At 54.5% G+C, this 20,478-nt stretch overlaps 1 pseudogene; it reads left to right on the plus strand.

The window, feature by feature from the left end:
- The first annotated feature begins 730 nt into the window (after positions 1-730).
- LOC130851952 (fibroblast growth factor receptor 3-like) lies at positions 731-16,692 on the plus strand (annotated as a pseudogene).
- Positions 16,693-20,478: the final 3,786 nt, after the last annotated feature.

The following is a 20,478-nucleotide window of genomic DNA, read 5'->3' on the forward strand; positions in this document are numbered from 1 at the left end:
CCTTCTCTGTGAAGCCTCCCTGGTTTCACCCACAGAGACCACCTCCCCCTGCTTGGCGGCCTGGTGGTAACCAGGACTGCGCCCTGTGCAATTAGGAGCCTTAGTTCGGCCTCTCTGTGCGCCCTCCGCCTGCAGGGCTGCCCTCAGCGCCCAGGCCAGCGGTGCAATGCGGGGCCTTGCTACGGAGCCCGAGGGGCGTGTCCCTGCGCGGGAGCGAGGCGGGGCGGGGCGGGCGCAGTAGCCGCGTGATCCAGCTGGGCCGCGCGCACCGACGCCGCGAGGAACGCAGGGCAGGAGGAACGGGACGCAGGCCCTGGGCAGGCGGGCAGCGAGCGCAGGCAAAAGGCGCGCTGAGGGAGTTGGGCGCCCTCGATCGCCAGGTCGGTGCGCAGGGACCCGGCGGGCGCGAGGGGTCCAGGCGGGCGCGCGGCGGGCTTGGATCCCAAGCGGTCTCTGCGGCGGGGCCCGGCCTGGGCGCGGGCTTCCCGCTCTAGAAAGTTTGCCGCCGCCGCCGCCCTGGGAGGGCTCTGCAGCAGCCGGGGATAGAAGGGAGAGGGAAGGACCGCGGCGGGCGGGGCGGCCCGGGCTTAGAGGAGCCTGGGCGCGGGAGCCCAGCCACCACCGCCTCCGCCCTTGCGCGCCCTGGCCAGCCCAAGTAACGAGTGGCCTGCCTCCTCCAGCAGACTCCAGAACGGCGCCGCCTGACGACCCCTGAACACCTGCCCCCGCTATGGGCGCCCCGGCTTGCGCCCTCGCGTTCTGCGTGGCCGTGGCAGTCGTGACCGGCGCCGTCTCCGGGTCCCAGGACTTGGAGCAACGCGTCGTGCGGAGAGTGGCAGGTACAGAAGGACCCGGCGGGTACTGGGGAGGGGCTCCGGGGCCGGGAACGGGCGTCTGGGTGGGTGTGGGGCGCCGGAGATCTGAGTGGGCTCCAGGGCGCGCTCTGGGTATAGAGGGGCCAGCGTCCGGGTTTCTGCCACCCTCCCTACCCGGAGATTGGGGCCAGAGCTGGCGAGGCAGTTTGTGGAGCGCCTGGAGCTGCAGGGCTGCCACCCAGGTGCGAGGCTGTGGCGGAGAACTGGGTACCGCGGTGACATTCGCAGCTCCCGCCCCCCGCGGTTCCCTAGCAGGGCGCTGTCTGCCCCTGGGCGCTGTCGGGAGGGCTCCGGCTGCATTTCCAGGCTTTCCATTGTTTTGAGGGTTCTGCACTGAAGGCAAGTTTCTGCTGTTGGTACCGCTCCCCCAGCCCCCTTCAGGCCCAAGTTCAGGGCCAGTTTCAGGGAAAGCGAGAGGCGTCAGCCCTCAGCCAGGCCCCAGCCCCTCAGTGGCCTGCATGACCAGGCGACACCTTCTAGTGCCTCCATTTCGCTCGGCCAGCTGTCTTGTTCTGTGAGCTAAGATGATTCCCCCACAGGGATGCGCATGGAACACCAGGCGGGTGCAGGGGGGTAAGAGGGCCGATGTACCAGCGATGTGGAGCTAGCCGCAGAAGCCCGCTGGCAGTCAAGGTCCTGCGGAACGTGGAGGGTCTGAGAGGGGAGGGGCGGGAGCGCATCTTGGCACCGGGCTGTCCCGCACAAGCATGGGGCCCTGGAGGAATCTAACTGGGGCGAGGGAATGTAACTAGGATTGTAGACGTTGGAGGGTGTTCGCAGTGTTTCTATGGTTACAGCAGTGTCGCTAGAAAGCTGCTGAAACTTATGCAAAGAAGTCTCTCCAGTGGCAGCTCCTGCCAAACCTGTGGTCCATCCCAGGGCCAGGGATAAGGGGGTAAGCACTGCTGCACGATGTATCCTGGGGTGGGTATATATACTGGCAGAAGCAAGCAGGCATTACTCCAGGCCAGATCTGTATGGGACATGCTGTACCCTATAGAGCAGGTTCCTGACCAGAAAGGCAGCAGAGATAAGTCAATCCTATTCCCGCATATGAAGTAGTCCTCTTGGCTGGCTTTAGGCTGGGCAACAAAACGAGTTTGCCAGAGAGGGCCAGGGCTTCCATCTGCCTTACAGCTGGAACACAGCATAACAGAACAGAGGCAGTCCTTTAGCACCTGGGAGGAGATGTTATTCCACTTGCTGCAAAGGAGGTAGCAGTGCAGGCATTTAGAAAGGGATTCAAATACTGAAAGGCATCCTGGGACCTGCCCTCGAGGTAGAGAGTGTTATGTTTAGGTCCCTACCATAGGGTTAAGTTCTTGGGGTGGAGACCCCTACGAGGGAGTAGCAAGGGTCAGAGTTACCCGTCCAGTTTAGAAGCCAGGATGATTGGGTGGGTGTTTTTGTCATCCTGAACAGAACATGGATTTTTGGGACTGAGGAGAGCCTGGTGCCTGGAGACAGATATAGTGTGTCAGTTGTGCTAGGGAGTCTAGTTCCCAGGCCTTGGGCTAAGTCTTAATACCCTAGAGCAGCTTTTAGATCCCGATTCTTTCCGTCAGTTCTGACACTGAAGGTTATTCCACATTGTGAGCTGTCCAGATCCCCCAGCACACCCCTATTGGGGAGTTGTTTCTGAAGCAAGTAGGGAAGGTCACTTGGGGAATGTTAGTCAAAGGAGGAAAGGGTTCAGGTGGCATTACAGATGTCATCATGGGGGTAAATGTAGCCAGTTGTTGTTGGTACTAAGGCATAAAGCGTTTCTCCCTTTTTACCAAAAAGGCCATGTCATGGCCAGAAGAGGTATGTTGAGTGGTAGCATATAGCTGCGCTGGAATTGTGGGCCACTGATACCCTGGGATAGGTTGAACATACCTCCAACTTCTGGCGCTAACGCACATCCAACAGAGGTAGGAAGGGTAAGGCGAGAAGCACTGTGGTTTGCACGTGTGTATGCATCGTTAAGGAAGAGGTTAATAGTTGCACAGGGAGGCATAATCAGGAAGAGGAGGAACATCATAGGGTACTTTCTTACTTATCTGAGGGAGTCTTGACTCTGAGGTCTTCAACGGGGTCACAGGAACAGTTGTCTTCTGGTTTTGGCGTCTCAGTCTCCGTCTCCCCTTCCTATAGATAATCGGGTTTTATTCTGGAATCATGGACCCAGGCAGACAGGCCACGCACTTTGACAGCAGTTGAGGTACTAGAATAACGTGACACGGCCCTGTCCATTTCTCTGATAGCTGACTCAGACACCCCTTCTCTTGCCAGGTTTTTACTAACACTTGGCCCCTTGGCTCTGCTTGGGGTTTTTTCAAGTGTTCCTGTGGTTTAGGAAGGACTCATTCCCCATACTGTTGGAGTTTCTTGTTGAAACCTTCCCAAATCGGTTATATTGCTTCAGGAGTGCATTGGTGTCCTCATCAAAATCAAATCAGAAATTACAATAGGGTGCCTGTACATCATTTCGTAAGGGCTTAATGGTAATGGTCGTTTGGGGGCTGCCTGGACCCTCCTGAGGGCTGTGGGTAGCATATGGATCCATTTGTTATGTGTTTCTGGACATAATTGAGTCAGGGTTCTTCTTAGAGTCTGGTTGTCTCCCTGTGCCTTCCCTGAGGCTTGAGGTCAACCAGGTTGAGTGGAGGCTGGTAATTGATTCCTGAGCATGCAGCCAGGTTCTGGGATATCATGGCTATGAACGAGGGCCCATCGTTGCTCTGTGGCGATCGGGGCAGCCCAAACCTAGACACTATGTCCTTTAACAAAGCCTTACAGACTTCTGTAGTTCTCTCTGTCCTAGTAGGGAACCCTTCGATCCATCCTGTGAACGTGTCAACAAACACGAGTACATAGGAAAACTCTTGCGTTTTTGGCACATCTGTAAAATCCATCTGCCAGGCTTCTCCAGGATATGACCCCCTGTGTTAGACAGGTTTAAGGTCTGGTTTTTGGATTGTTTCTTAGACAGGTATCACAGTTCTGTGTAATTTGCTGAATAATCTTAGCCAACTAGGGGTGGTAGAGAATGGGCATAAAGCAAGGTTTCCAGATCATCTCTTCCAAAATGGGTGCTTTTGTGTAAGGAGTTAACAATTTTCTAGACTTGAGAGTCGGGGAGTATTACTTGAGCCTGGACAGTCTGGAACTACCCATATAACCCAACCTCTCAACCCCGCTTGGCATATCGGGGATGTTCCTCTGGGGTATAATTTGGAGTCAGGGTTTCCTTGGGAAAAAGGGGACAGATAGCAGCAGAGGGGTAGTAGCTGCCCTAGCAGCTCGTTTTGCTTCTTCATCAGTTTTCCTATTTGCCTGGGCCTCCTTTCCTTCCCCCTTTTGGTGACCCTTGTGATGGATGACAGCTAATTTAGCGGGAAGATTGACTGCCTTCAGGAGCCTGAGAATAAGCTCTTTGTGTTTAATGAGACTTTCCGGCACTGAGCATCCCTCTTTCCTTCCAGATCGCTGCAGGGGTATGCAGGATGGGGAAAGCATACTTAGAATCTGTATAGATGTTAATCCTCTTCCCCTCCCCGGGTTCCAGAGTCCTTGTCAGGGTAAAAAGTTCAGCCTTCTGGGCTGATGTGCCTCGGGGAAGACACCCACTCTCCCAGCTTTTTTCTAGGCTGACTGCGGCATATCCCACCTTCCTCTCTCCTTTTTCTACAAAACTACTGCCACCTGTGTACCATTCTTTCTCTGGGTTGGTTGGGGTGTCTCAGATAGGTCGAGGTGAGAAGAGCATCATTCATCTATGACTTGCACGCATTGGTGGTCTAAAGGGGAAGTATGAGGGTCTGGTATTAAGGTGGCTGGATTCAAAGCCTGACAGACCCTTGGTTTTATTTCTGGAGTGTCGAGGAGGAGGGCCTGGTATTGGGTGATCCTCCCTCCCCCCCGTCATCCATCTATCTCCTTTAGTCTTCAAGACTGCCTGCACCTGGTACGGCGTAGACACCATGGTGGGCTGACCCAGAGTCAGCTTGCAGGCTTCTTTGACCATAAGAGCAGTGGCTGCTACTGCTTGGAGGCAAGTGGGGTAGCCAAAGGGTGGCTAAACAACGCCTGGTGGTTTTGAGAGGTAAGCCACGCGCTGTAATACAGACCCCACCATTTGTCCTAACATGCCAAGAGCAGTTCCTACCCTCTCAGAGACTTCTAGCCTGAAAAGCTTTCCCAGGTGCAGGAGGCCTAAAGCTGGAGCCGTAGTGACAGCCTCTCTCAAGGAGGTAAAGGCAGCCTTACAGGTCTCATCCCATTCAGGTGGCCCTTCCTCTTTCCCTTTCAGTTTTCATACAGGGGTCGGGCCAGATTCTCATAACCAGGGATCCAGGCTGGGCAAAACCCAGTCACCCCTAAAAATCCCCTAAGCTGCTTCCACGTTTGGGGATGAGGGGTATTTGAGATAAGGGATCTCCTCTGGGGGTCGAGCATTCTTTTCTCCTCTGTGATTATGAACCCAGGGTATCTTACTTACTTGGGTTAAACCTATCTGAGCTTTCTTAGGGGATCCTCAATACCCTGAATGTTTCTAAAAGAACATTCAGGGTTTTACTTGTATCCATTTGAGAGCTGGTAAAATCTGCGTTTGCTGTGTGCAAGTCACCTACACCTTGTGTTAGGTTACTGTTTGTTGAAGTTAATTCTTTCATTTCTCTTCCCAAGGAAGTCCCAAAAATATGGGGTCTATCTCTAAACCCCTGCAGTAGTCGCGTCCAGCAAAGTTGTATGGCTTGCCTTGTTCCTAGGTCCCGCCACTCAAAGGCAAAGAGCTTTTGGGACTTGGGATGGAGGGGAATGCAAAAGGAAGCATCCTTAGGGTCCAGGCCTGAAAAGCACCTAGCAGTTCCTGGGATCTGGGCTAGAAGGGTATATGGGTTTGGGACTGTGGGGTGGATGGGAACCACACCCTGGTTAACTGCTCTCAGATCCTGGACGGATCGATAAGATCCATCTGGTTTCTTAGCAGGTAGGATTGGAGTGTTTCAGGGAGTTAGGATTCCAGCATCCCAGTATTTGTTACCTAGTGGTCTAAGGCCCTCAAGCGTTTCTGGATTTAAGGGGTACTGTCTTTTCCAGGGGTGGGGAGCATTTGGACTAAGGAGGATGTTAGCCCTGGGCTGGAGACATCCCACACGTGGGGATTAACCTCATCTGAGAAAGGGAGGGAATTTTCTTTTTCTGTGTCTGACTGTAAACGTTCAGACACCAGACAAAGAAAGTTATTGGTTTCTAGTTTTCCCCAAGTCACTCTGGTCTGGAGGCAGCAAAGGTCTCTCCCTGGTAGGGAGCAGGGCAACCGGGGACATATAAGAAGGGGTGGGCCCCTTGCCAGTCACCCACCTTACGATGAAGGGGCTTAGTAAAATTTGGATTTGGGGGTTTTCCGTCTACCCTTGTCACCATTTTTGTCAGGGAGTCGAAAGGTCCTAGTTAGGAAGGAAGAACAGAGCAGGCAGCCCCCATATCCAAAGGGAAGTTCACATCCTCACCCGCTACTTGCAGGGTCACCTGAGGGTCGAGAGGAGTGATTTGGGTCTCGCCATTCGCCGGGGTTTCTCAAGCCGCAGGGCATCAGCGGTCCTGATTTCCCAGGACTGACACAGACGGAGCAGGTGAAGGGGTCTCCATACGCCATCCCTTAGGGCGATGTGGACACTCCCCTTTCGTGTCTGCCCTCCTGGCAGTAGGCACACTGGGTGGTCTCAGCCACAATGGATCCTTAAGGTCCTTTTTTCTTTCTTGCTCTGTGACCCTCGCACTGTGGTAAGGTGAACTAAGGCAAGGTTTTTGCCTGTTGATGGGCTGAGAATCGGGTCTGCTTCTCTATCCTTCTGTCCTTTTGGGCATCTCTTTCCTCCTTTTAGGCCTCTTCCTCCCGGCTCCTATTTAAAAACACCCTGTTGTCTCCTCCACTGACTCGGAGATTGGGGTCTCTGGTCCTTTTTCTCGTTTTTGCAATTTTCTCCTTATGTCTGGGGCTGCCTGGGTTATGAAGGGATAGGCCAGCAGGACTCTTCCTTCAATACTTTCTAGGTCTGTTCAGGTAAAATTTTTGGAGGCTTCTGTAAGTCTTCCCAAAAAAAAGGGCTGGATTCTCTCTTCTCATGTAACCTCTTTTATCTTATTATAATGAGTGGCCTTCCATACCGCGGTCACCCACTGCAGTAGGCAAGTACGGAGGTGTTTTAGAGACTCCCTTCTTGCCATGGTGTTGGGCTCTGCCAAAGGGACTGCGTCTTCTGCAGGGGCCGCCTCGGCATCTGCCTGCTGCGGTTCACCAGCCACTTTTCTAGCCTGATCTAGGATTCTAGCTTTTCCTTCATCATTACAACTCCAGGTGAGAACGACCATCACATCCCTCCAGGTGAGGGAGGAGTTGAGGCTAAGATGCTCAAATTCGTCCCTAAACTTTTGGGGCTTTTCAGAATATGAACCCAGTTGTTCCCTACATTGTGTGATGTCTTGCATGGAAAAGGGAACACGAACCCGCATGGTTCTCCCTTCCCCATCTGGTACCTCTCTTAGGGGACAAATTTTGTGTGAGGATGACCTTTCTCCCTCTGGAGGGCAAAGCTTATTTCCTGATCCTAATTCCATGGGGGAAGAGACATGGAGGCTGAGCCGAGGTGGCTGTAGGCAGCCTTCCCTCAGATCTCGTGACTTACGGGGCAGTCGGAACTTCCCCTCCCCCTCTCCTCCCTGTCTGAACCGATGGGGGTCAGGAGAAAATCAAGGGGGTCTTCCATCTTGGCCCTTGTCAAAAGGACTTTTTCTTTTTAGTCTATCCAGTTGGTATCCCTTCCAGTGGATCAGAAGACAACGTAGCGGGGGAAACTAGGCTTATTTTCCGTTTCAACGGCGGTACAGTTTATATCCTATTGCTAGGGGACCAGTACTGGGATGGATGCCCCTGTTTCTGATCCTAGAGAGGTTGTACGCTCTCTTGGTCCAGAGCACCTGATTGTATACACGCCAAAGCAATCAGAGGGGCTGCAGCGCTGGTCCCAGTAGGCAAGTGAACCCCTAGACACACGTCTGTGGTATTAATTTTCACCCAAGTCCAGGTGCGACTATACCGAACCCCGTCTCTCATTTCCACCCAGAAGCACTTGGCCAAATGAAGAATCAAATGGCTGAGCTTATAGAAACAGGGCACCTGACGGAGGGCTAAAGTGGGCTAACTATCTCCCCAAGAGCAGAAAGCCTGATTGATGGGGAGGGAAGGTTGTAGTCTCAGAAAATCTCTTACAAAGACTCCGGACTCCAGGTCTGAGTATCGACAGACAGAGTTTGCAGAAATACCTTGGGTCTTCCAAGGGAGGAAAAGAGGCCAGATTGAAAGAAGAGGGAAAGGAGGGGAGACAAAAGGGGTGGCCTTACAGACATCTCCTGCCACCTGCAGATGCCCAGGCGTTACAGGACTTTTCCCTGGGCTTCCAGAAAGGGAGGACAGGAACCTGGCCCAACCAGAAGCCAGATGTCAGGTACCAGGCCAGAATTAGAGTTCTCTGCGCACCAGAGGTGATCAGGCTCCGGCCCTCGGCTCAGGCTGAGGCCCTTCAACTGAATTCCTGCATCCAGAACCAAGACAGAAGAAAAAAGCATAGGAAAGGAGGGGTTGAAAAGAGGAAAGAGAGAAGGTAGGGGAGAGAAGTCAGCGAAGTGTGTTATCCCTTACCCAGTCGGCACACTCTGGCCAGTCGTTTGCTTTGGGAGGAGATCAGGGACAAAAAGAGTCCTGGCTGCTGCTGCTGGGTCTGGTCCATCGGCAGGTGAGCTTGTCCTCGAGTATCCCAAGTTGTCGAGATGTCAGCCATAGAGAAGAAGGTGTCTCCTCTGGGTTGCTAGTTGTTGCAGGAAGGGAGACCCCTCCCAGGGCCGGAGAGGGGCTCTTGTCTAACACTTGGAAATGAATTGTCTGAGGAGACACACGTGCTGACAAAGCAAGAGACTTTATCGAGCAGGGGTGCCCAGGCGGAGTGCAGGAGGGTCAGGGAACCCAGGAGGATGCTCTGCCACGTGGCTCACAGTCTCGGGTTTTATGGTGATGGGGTGGGTTTCCTGGTTGCCTCTGGCCAATCACTCTGACTTAGGGTCCTTTGTGGTTGCGTGCACATCTCTCAGCCAAGATGGACTCTGGCGAGGAGAGTTCTGGGAGGTGGGTAGGACATGTGGACTGGCGTTTCTATTCTTCCGGTTGGTGGTGGCTTCTTCCCTGTTCCTTACCAGGATTTCCTATCATAAATAACTCATGCAAAGTGTTGCTGTCTGCCTGGCCAGGGTGGGCGGTTTCAGTGTGTTTCCCCTAACACAGGTAGTGAGTTGATAGGTCAATAAATTTAATCCAGTTCCTGAACGAGCTGGGCCACTGGCCAGGCAGTAAAGATGCAGAGGCCTCATGCAATTGCCAAAGGTCCCAGCCTGGCACTTTCCCGAGAACATAAATTATGGAGCCAGCGCTGGCAGGGGTCAAGGACAGTGGGGAAGGTGTCCGCTGCTGGACTGCCCTGGCCGCCGCAGGTCCAACCAGGGCAGCCTCCATCTCCACAGGAAGCCACGTTCTCAGTGAGGGCCGGGCAGGGGTCCCAACCAGGCACGAAAGTTGATGGGGACCCACCCAGCCAGGAGGGGTCTCTGGGGGTGCAGGGTACTTGTTGGGAAGGCACTGGATGAACCTCCCCCTACCTGCTCCTTATCAGGGCTGGACTTTGAGGCCCGCGGGCCTCTGGGTGGTTCGTTAACCTGGGCAGAGCCCGAGGCTGGACTTCTGGCCTCTGATCCCCTGCCCTGGGCCGAGGAACACCCCTCCATCCCCACCCCCCAGGGCCGCAAGTCCCACTTGGGCCCCATCTGGGGCCTGGCGTGCCCCATTTTGCAGTTGAACCTAGAGAGGAGCTAGGGGTCTCTTTGAGGACCTAGGTTGGAGTCTACCCAGGCACGGGTCTGGGGGAGGGGTGCCCAGGCAGGCCTGAGTGATTTCCGAGTGAATGAACGGCGAGGAGCCTCTTCTGGCTGGGAGGCTGGGGGTTCCTTGACCCCAGGTCCTGCTGGACCCAAGGCTGCCAGCTGCCCACCCTAGCTCTGGGTGCTTTCCTGCAGCCTGTTTCCTTGTCTGTCCAGGATAAGGGAAGGGTTGTGGGAGGATTAGGTTGGATAATCCTGTAAAGCCCTCCTTATTCCACCGGGCCTCCTCCAGATCCCACCCCTTTTTTTTTAATAAACATATTTATTTATATATATATTTATTTATTGGCTGTTTTGGTCTTCGTTGTTGCGTGCAGGGTTTCTATGGTTGTGGCAAGCAAGGGCTGCTCTTTGTTGTGGTGCATGGACTTCCCATTGCGGTGGCCTCTCGCATTGTGGAGCATGGGCTCTAGGTGTGCGGGCCTCAGTAGTTATGGCTCATGGGCTCTAGAGCACAGGCTCAGCAGTTGTGGTGCACGGACTTAGCCGCTCTGAGGCAATGGGATCTTCCCAGACCATAGCTCGAACCCATGTCCACAGCTCCAGCCCGTGTCCCCAGCATTGGCAGGCGGATTCTTAACCCTGAGCCACCAGGGAAGCCCCCACCCCACCCCTTTCTTTTGTTTTCCTAACTTCGTTGCAAACACTTTTCAGATTGTTTCCAGGTAGGGAGGCAGGAAGTCCATGACTTCTGGGTCCTTTCAGGGCTCCCCTTCCGGCTATTTAAAGCATGTACCTGGCGATGGAAAGCTCCACACACATCCAGGACCAGAGGGCTTTGCTCTTCCTCCCCCAGCTCCAGGGAACTCCTTTAAATTGGGTCTGAATGTGATGTTTGTTCTCTGGAGTCTCCCCCAAGACCGCTCTCATAGAGTGTGGCCTGACCCCTGCACACCTCCCATGCATTGAGGGGCCCTCAACTGTAGTGACCCCAAATGGGAGCACATTTCCCCCAGCAGGGGTCACAGCCCTCCCAAGCGGACTGGCTCCAGCTGCGTCCAGGTGGACAGTGGCCAGGTGGACAGTGGCCAGGTGGACATCAATCCTGGGGCATAGCCCCAGGGCCAGGAGGGTCTTGCACCCACTGCTTTCACCGGCTCTAACTGCTTGTGCTGGCCTCCCTGGCCGACCACTAGGGGGAAACTGAGTCACGGGGCCTGTGAGTGGCAGAGTGAGGAGGATTCTGGGCCTGGAAGACATGCCTGGAGGCCCAGCTTGGGCCACTGCTCCCCCATCAACCTCAGGCCTTTGGGGGGGGGTGCAGGCAGGAGCAGGTGCTGTGGGACCCACAGTGGCCTGCGCCCACCCCCACCTGGCATGTGGGCGCCCACCACAGCACAGAGGATGTTTGTCTTCCGACACGTGTGGCCCCAGTGCCTGTGTGGGTGTGGGCGGGCCCCCTTTGGTTGAAGAAAGCCTCCTTCCTGAGGCCCTTGGAGGGGGAGCTGAGTAGCCCACGGCATGTGCCCCCACTGCCCCCTGGGTGGAGCTCCCCCTTGGGCCCTGTGTATCACTCTGTGTCACCCTGCCTGACGCCTCCCCACCCCCACCTTGGTGCTGCCTGGTCTCCCCCGGGTCCTTTGTTGCGCAGGGTGGGCCTGGTGGATCGGACCTGTAGGAAGTGGAGACGCTACTGCCATCCCTGCCCCAGTTCGGAGGTCCCTGGTCTCTACCGTCACGTAGTGGGGCAGGGTGGTGGGCAGGTCAGGGTCGCGGCAGAGGGCAGGTCTTGCCCCCCACCCAACACCACCGATGGCTGCCAGGCGTGGCTGGCCCAGGGGCTGTTCTGGGTCCTCCCAGCCCCGTGCTGGACCAGGTTGAAGCAAACACTTGTGTGGATGGCTTGACCCGCCGTCACCCCCCAGACCAAACCAGAACCAACCACTTGGGCCGGGGGCCTGGGGCTGAGGCTGCCACAACCAGCCTATTCTTGGCCTTCTGCGGGGCCTCAGCCGGCTGCCAGCACTGGGTCGTCCCCACATAACACCGTGTCCAGGACTGGGGGGCTGGAAGTCAGGCCAGGAGCCCCCTGACTCTGGGGCCTCTGGGGGTACAGACTCCATGGACACTTTGGGGACCCTTCTGGTGGGCGCCAAGCTTGTGGGGCTCCTGAGGTGGGCGGGCAGAATTAGACCTGTCTGAGGCGCCAGGGACTGGAGTGCCCAGAGTGGGCAGCTGGGCCCTTGAATCTAGGCCACGTGTCAGCAGGATGGCAAGTAACAGTGCGACTAACCCAGCTGGGTCTCTGCGGTGGGACCACCCACCCTGGGCCCGGGCCCAGGCCACCTCCCTGTGCCGTGCATCGCTGGCTCTGGCAGGGAGACCTGCAGGTGGTCAGCCCCTGGGTCTCAGGCCTTGTTGGCCCCTGGGGATCTGGGTAGCCACTGGGCGGGGGAGGGGCCCAGTGGACATCCGCCCTCGGCAAGGACCCTCCACCCCAACTTCTCTGCACCTGCAGGGAGAGGTGGGCCAGGGCTTCTTGGCCTGGCCTCAGGGTCCCTGCTCAGGCCTGTTCACCAGCCAAGTCTGGAGTCTTCCTCCCCTCGCCTGTGTCCTCATCTGTAAGATGGGGTCCTAGGCTCCCTCACCCCTCTGGCCTGTGAGGCCCTGCTGGCCGGCACTGGTAGTATATCCGCTTCTATTTCTGATCTTTTTCTGGGTGTGTGTTTTCTCTAATTTGTTGCTGAGGTGTAGTTTACAGAGGCACCCTCCTGAGCTGGGGTACAAGACTGCTCACGCCCCCGAGAGCCCCCAGCCCGGGCTGGCCCTGCCTGCGTCAGCTCGGGGCTGTTCTGGGAAGTTCCAGGGTGCTGTATGAATGTGGCGCTCCCTTCTGGTCCTGGGCCGTGTCTGTTCTTTGCTCCTGAGTTTCTTCTGAAGCCAAGATAAGGGGTGGGGGCACCAAGTGGCACCCCCTCCTGGGATGAATTGTCTTGTCTCTACCCTGTGCCACCTGCACCTCTGAGCCTCTGTTTTAGCCAAGGTCTGCCAAACACAGCACTTGCACCTCCTGCTGCTGCCGCCTGTGAGGTCAGAGTGGATCCTGCGTTTCTAAATCGTTGAGAAAAATGAAAGGAAGAATACATCATGACACTCTGAAATTGGAGTGTTCGGTGTGTGATGGGAATGGCCGCACTGGTTCCTGGCTTGTTCTCTACATAAGCACTGCCAAGGCAGGGTCGTCCTTGGGATGGGGACCTGGTGGCACCACTAATGGTGTCTGCCTCTGTCCCAGGGCCACCTCGGCCCCCTCCCAGACGCCCCCAGCTGCGGCCTCCCCGGCCTGTGCGGTGCCGTGGTGGTGGGTGTGGGGCACCCAGCCTCCCTGGTTTGGGGCGCCTGCCTCACAGTCCCCCCTCTTGCCTGCAGAGGTCCCGGGCCTCACGCCAGGCCAGCAGGAGCTGGTCTTCGGCAGCGGGGATACCGTGGAGCTGAGCTGCCACTTGCCCACGGGGGCTCCCACAGGGCCCACTGTCTGGGTGAAGGACGGCACGGGGCTGGCGCCCTCAGACCGTGTCCTGGTGGGGCCGCAGTGGCTGCAGGTGCTCAACGCCTCCCATGAGGTTGCCGGGGCCTACAGCTGCCGCCAGCATCTCTCCCAGCATGTCCTGTGCCACTTCAGCGTGCACGTGACAGGCGGGGCCTGCCGGGGCCCACGAAGCTCACGAGCAGCACCCCACCCTACGGCCTGGGGGTCGCGGGGAGGGGAGGCCCCAGGTAGGGCACCTGCCTGCTGCCCGCATCTCCCTCTTGCCTGTGTTGCAGATGCTCCCTCCTTGGGAGACGATGAAGATGGGGAGGACGAGGCTGAAGACACAGGTGAGACCAGGGTCCAGGCACGCAGGGCTGGCAGAGCTGAGGACCCACTTTCCACCTGGGGCCCCTGCTCATCGGGCAGGGGAGAGACGGAGGCCCAGGGACCACCTCCGTGACGTCTCCTTAGGGTGGGGTGCCAATGGGTGTCCAGTTCTGGGCTCCGGGTGGCAGGCGAGGGGTGGGAGGAGCTCCGTGCTATAGTGGAGGAGACGGGGCCCCAGGCTCCAGGAGCAGCTGCGGGGCCGGTATGGCTGAGGCTGCAGGAGTGAGGGGCCTGGGGGTGGGACAGTTTGGGAAAACAGGATGGGGGACCAGGGCCTTCCAGACCTGCTATCACCAGGTCCCCACTTGCTGCCCAGGGTGGAGAGGGTGGCCTGGGGTCTCACAGGTTCCAAAGGGCTCCTGGCTGTGCTCAAGTCTCCGGGTTATATGGGTGGCTGGGCTGCTCGCCCTGAGAACAACTTTGCGTCATGAAGGCTCCCAGCAATGGTGTGGCACCCTGGACCCTCCCAGCTGCAGGCTCTTGAGGGAGAAGGACAGGAAGTGAGGGGACCTGGCTTTTGAATGCCCAGGGGCGGCATTGAGGCTCCTGAAGGCTCGTCCATCCCAGGCAGGGGGTTTTCAAAAGGTCAGCATTCCCCAGACAGGAGGGGAGAGTAAGCCTGGAGAGAGGCAGGCCGGCCTCTGCTCCCAGCCTGGTCACAGCCTTCCCATGCATCTCTGCCAGCAGGGGCCCCTTACTGGATGCAGCCTGAGTGGATGGACAAGAAGCTGCTGGTGGTACCGGTGGCCAACATGGTTCGCTTCTGCTGCCCAGCCGCCGGCTGCCGAGATCAGCTCGGCGACTCAAGGTGAGTGACAGGTGCCGCAAGCTTGAAGAAAACACAGACACAGACTGAAGAGAAAGATGGGACCGGGGGACTCAAGACCTCTAGGATCAAGAGCCTTGCTGACTCATCCCACGTGGCTTTTATTGAGTTCTTGGCTAACACTCCCAGGTTAATCCCATAAACAATCAAAGGCCTCACATGACTGGGGTAATGATCTTTGTTTGCCTCCTGGGTCCGAGTTTAGCAGGTGTGGATTTGAGCTGGGCATGGAGAGCAAAACAGCCCTGGGGGCAGGAGACCTCTCTCAGATGGATTAGGGGTCTGTGCCCCACCCCTGTTGGCCCCTCTGCGACTGTGCCTGTCTTAGATTGTTCCTCCCTTGAGGAATCTTACCCGTCTCTGGCTAACCAGCCATCCTCCAGGGCCAACCAGGGTGATATGAGGTGTGCAGTGAGAAAGGGGCTGCGCCCCTAGAGACGGCCAACCCTCTGCCTATGCCCCCATAGTCTCCACGCCCCGCACCCTCAGCTCCTCCACTGCTCAAGCAGGACATTCTGAATCCCATCGCTCAGCCCACCTACTTTAACATTTTCAAGGTTTCAGAAAGGCTCCTGAATGTCTTCCCACAGCTGGCAACCCCACTCCATCCATCTCCTGGCTGAAGAACGTCAAGGAGTTCTGAGGCGAGCACCACACCGGGGGCATCAAGGTGGGCCCAGCGAGGGGTGCTGGGGCCTCGGCGCCAGCCAGTGGGTCACAGCCTGTCATCTGCTCTCCCGTGTCCATGTGTAGCTGTGGCACCAGCGGTGGAGCCTGGTCATGGAGAGCGTGGTGCCCTCAGACCGTGGCAACTACACGTGTCGTGGAGAACAAGTTCAGCAGCATCTGGCAGACCTACACCCTGGACGTGCTAGGTGAGGCCCAGGCTGGCGGGTGAGGGCAGCGAGTGGGCGTGGGTCAGGCACCCTCTGAGCCCCGTCTGCCCCGCAGAGCGCTGTACGCACCGGCCCATCCTGCAGGTGGGGCTGCCGGCCAACCAGACGGCAGTGCTGGGCAGTGATGTGGAATTCCACTGCAAGGTGTACGGCAGCGCACAGACCCACATCCTGTGGCTGAAGCACATGGAGGTCAATGGCAGCAAAGTGCGGCCTGACAGCCTATGTCACCGTGCTCAAGGTAGGCATCGCTGCTGGCATGGCAAGCAGGCTGGGTGTTGACAGGGAGGGCATCCCAGGCAGGGGGCCTGTGGGGGTTAAGGGTCAGCGGTTGGGGCACAGGCATTGAACCTGTGGGGAGAAGCAGTGGGGGTCAGCTTGGGAGGTGGGTCTGGGCCCCATCTCGCCAGGCCCTGCAGTGAGTCCCATGTTCCTGTCTGTGTGCAGCGCGGGGCTCTCCACCTGCCCACCTTGCTGGGCTCTCAGCTTTGTTCCCATGGCTCCAGGGGTGGGGGCCACCCGAGGTGGGGTGATTACAACACTTGCAGCCCACAGAGAAATACCTGTTTAGAGACAAGATGGGCCTGAGGGGCAGGAGCAGGAGTGCAGACAAGTCGTGGGTGGTGCCAGGTGCTCTCAGCTCAGAGGCATCCAGCCGGAACCCCAGTGGTGGGCAGGTCAAGTGCACTGGGGTGGGCCTCTCTGAGGGCCACCGGCCAGGGCTGTGCTCTGGGCTGCAGGGGTGGAAGAGGGGAAGGTGCATCTGGTGACACCACAACAGCCACTGTGAGGTGCCTCCACGCCTCCTCCAGGCAGCCTTCCTGGCTGGCACAGCCTAGTCTACCCATCCATTCCTTGGGGGTCTCCCACGTCTGCCCCAGAGCCTTGGGGTCTAGAGGGGACACTTCTGTGTGGCTATTCCCATGCCCAGCGGGGCTGCTACGCCTGAGCCGGGTCTCTTGTCCCTACAGTTGTGGATCAGTGAGTGTGGGGCTACGGTCGCCTCCACCTGGCCAATGTGTCCATGGGGGGGGGGGCAGCGAGCACCTCTGTCGAGCCTCCAGTTTCATAGGCGTGGCCGAGAAGGCCTTTTGGCTGTGTGTTCATGGGCCCCAAGCAGGTAACAACTCTGTCCACGCCTGTCTGGCCTCCCGAGCTCCAGCTCCAACCTGTGCGCCCTACCACTTATGCCCCATCCCCGGCTCACACTCTGTTCCCGGCGTGGCCACCTCTGCACCCCGGCGCCTCTGGTCTCCACTGTGACTGCCTGCTTTGAGCCGTGGGGCCTGTGCTGACCTGCCTGCACCCCATGAGTGCCAGTCTTCCTCTGCTCTCTCCTCCTGCTGTCTCCGTCTCTCTCCAGCTCTCAGTCTGGCCTGGCTCGCGCTGCTGCTTGCTTCCTGCCCTTCTCTTTGTCACCTGCTGCCTGCCTGCCCCCTCCTGGTGTGTGCTAACCCGGCCTACAGAAGACATGCGTGGAGGGACTGGCTTCGGGCTTGGTGTGGATACATGAGGCAGAGGACCCTCGGCGGCCATGGCTGTGGCCCTGGTGGTGGTGGCGGCGTTTTCCTTGCAGCCTGGCTGGATCACCACCGCGTGAACTCTGCTGTGGTGCCCACAGGAGGTGCTGGCACTCTCCCATCACACTCTGTTCTCTCTTTGTAGACGGTGAGCACTAACACCACCGACAAGGAGCTAGAGGTTCTGTCCTTGCGCAGTGTCACCTTTGAGGACGCAGGGGAGTACACGTGCCTGGTGGCCAATTCTGTCGGGTTTTCCCTTCGCTCTGCATGGCTGGTGGTGCTGCCAGATACTGGCTCCTGCAGCTCTTGCTCTGCACCTGGCCTCTCAGGGATGCAGCTTGGGACACGCCAATGCTGCCGGGGAGAGGCAGGGGACCACAGAGGCCTGGAGCCAGGCCTTGCAACTGGTATGGGGACAAATTCCACATGGCACTGTCAACAGAGAAACAAGAAAGGCAAGCAACCAGGAGAAGGTTGGGCAGAGGTCTGAATAGGCATTTCACAGAAAAAGAAATACAAACGGTTAATAAGGATGTTCCACTGCATTAGTGATCAGAGAAATATAACTTGAAACAATTAGATAGTACTTTTCACTAACTGGACTGGCAGAAATTAGACTGATTATATCCAGTATTGGCCAGCATGATGGAGTGTAAATGAATCCAACGTTTCAAATGGGCAAATGGCAAGATCCAGCCAAATTGTAAATATGCATGTTCTTCAGCTCTGTGGTTCCACTCTATACACTATTCTGTTCCACCATACAGAAATACCCACCCAGGCATTCCCAGATGTGCGTTGCAATATTATGTGTAATATCAAAGAAGTGGAGACAATAGCTGTATCTAACAACAGTTAAAATACAGCATGTTTTAGAATACGCTTGTGGCTATAAAAAAGAATGGAGTGGATCTGTATGTAATGATACAGAAGGATACATTTGACATATTAAGAAAAAGCAAGTTTCAGAACAATGAGTATAGCATGATGCTATTTCACCTTTATAAAGTCTATGTATGCAGGAAAGAGTTGAGAGGGTACACACACAGGCTTTTGACAGTGGGGGACAGGGGAGAGAAGGTCTTTATACTTATACATACTTCCTTGTTGCTTACACTTGTATGATGAGCAAATACTGCTTTCAGAATATGTATATATTAAGGTATCTTGACCTGAAAAAGGAGTCTGAGTTCCAGCCATGGCTCCCTCACTTAGTTGAAAATCATAGTGAAGGACTTAACCATTGTTGGCCTTAGCCACCTTCTCTGTTTAAAAATAAATAAATAAAATTTTAAACTTTTCCAGTTTTTTTGAAAAAAAGAAGGAACAGGAAAAGTAAAGTATCATTGTATGAAGGAAGTGCATACAATTTATGAGGCTTTTCCACAGAGTGAATTTGGAGAACTGACAAGGAACTATGCTAGAGGAACAAGCAGGTTGAGATCATGAAGAAGAGCAGGTACGCCTTGCTGAGACATTCACAATTGATTCTGTAAGCAATGGGGAGAAACTAACACACAGTTGTGAACCAATTAATCTCACATTGAGAAATGAGCACCTCACCATTTGGTGAGGGCAATGGGTAAGGACAGAGCATGACCAGAAGCAGGGAAGCCAGTTGCAATATCCTAAGAAGGAAATCATGTATGTGAATTCAAGAGATCTGTTGAAAATATATGCCCCATGGTTCTGACTTGAGCAACAAAGTCGAGGATGATATCACTGAGTCTGGGAATACTGGAAATGGAGGAAGTTTTAGGAGTGGTGGGGTTATGGAAAATTTAGTTTGAAACATGCTGAATTTTAGGTGCATATGTACATGTACATATAGATCAAGTCCAGAAATGATCAGAACTCTATGTGTCTGCAAAAGTGAAAATAATGTGTGGTGTTATAAACAATATATGGAGTAACCAGTCTCTGGCTTCAATTGAAATAACCCAGAATAAGTGGAGAACAAGAATGGGAAGTGAAGGCCATGTGAAGACCATGACTTTTTTTTTTAAAGAATTTTATTGAGATATAATTGACATACAAAAACTGCATATATTTAAAGTGTACAATTTGATATATTTTCTTATTGGTAATGTATGTATGGCAATCCCAATCTCCCAGTTCATCCCACCCCAACCCCTTGGTGTCCATGTTTGTTCTCTACATCTGTGTCTCTGTTTCTACTTTGCAGGCTGGTTGATCTATACCATTTTTCTAGATTCTGCATATATACATTAATACATGATAGTTGTTTTTCTCTTTCTGACTTACTCCACTCTGTATGACACTCTCTAGATCCATCCATGTCCCTACAAATGACCCAATCTCATTCCTTTTTATGGTTGAGTAATATTCCATTGTATATATGTGCCACATCTTTATCCATTCATCTGTTGATGGATATTTAGGTTCCTTCCATAACCTGGCTACTGTAAATAGTGCTGCAGTGAATATCGGGGTACATTTCTCTTTCTGAATTATGGTTTTCTCTGGGTATGTGCCCAGTAGCGGGATTGCTGGGTCATATGGTAATTCCATTGTTAGTTTTTTAAGGAACCTCCGTACTGTTCTCTATAGTGGATGTATCAGTTTACCTTCACACCAACAGTGCAAGAGGGTTCTCTCTTCTCCACACCCTCTCTAGCATTTATTGTTTGTAGACTTTCTGATGATGCCCATTCTGAACGGAGTGAGGTGACACCTTGTTGTAGTTTTGATTTACATGTCTCTAATAATTAGTGATGTTGAACAGCTTTTCATGTGCCTCTTGGTCACCTGTATGTCTTCTTTGGAGAGATACCTGTTTAGGTCTTTTGCCCATTTTTTTGATTGGGTTGTTTGGGTTTTTTTTGATGTTGAGCTGGATGATCTGTTTATATATTTTGGGGATTAATCTTTTGTCTGTTGATTCATTTGCAAATATTTTCTCCCATTCTGAGGGCTTTTTCATCTTATTTATGGAACTCTTTGCTGTGCAAAAGCTTTGAAGTTTTATTAAGTCCCACTTGTTTATTTTTGTTTTTATTTTCATTACTCTAGAAGGTGGGTCAAAAAAGATCTTGCTGTGATTTATGTCAAAGAGTGTTCTTCCTGTGTTTTCCTGTAAGAGTTTTATAATGCCTGGCCTTACATTCAGGTCTTTAATCCATTTTGAGTTTATTTTTGTGTGTGGTGTTAGGGAGTGTTCTAATTTCGTTCTTATATGTAGCTATCCAGTTTTCCCGGCACCACTTCGTGAAAAGGCTCTCTTTTCTCCATTGTATATTCTTACCTCCTTTGTCAAAGATAAGGTGACCATATGTACATGGGTTTATCTCTGGACTTTCTATCCTGTTCCATTGATCTATATTTCTGTTTTTGTGCCAGTGCCATATTTTCTTGATTACTGTAGCTTTGTAATATAATCTGAAATCAGGGAGTCTAATTGTTTTAGTTCCTTTTTTTCTCCCCCTCAAGATTGCTTTGGCTATTTGGGGTCTTTTGTGTCTCCATGCAAATTTTGGGGTTATTTGTTCTAGTTCTGTAAAAAAAT

Source organism: Hippopotamus amphibius, chromosome 4 (genome assembly GCF_030028045.1).
Source record: "Hippopotamus amphibius kiboko isolate mHipAmp2 chromosome 4, mHipAmp2.hap2, whole genome shotgun sequence".
NCBI lineage: Eukaryota > Metazoa > Chordata > Mammalia > Artiodactyla > Hippopotamidae > Hippopotamus > Hippopotamus amphibius.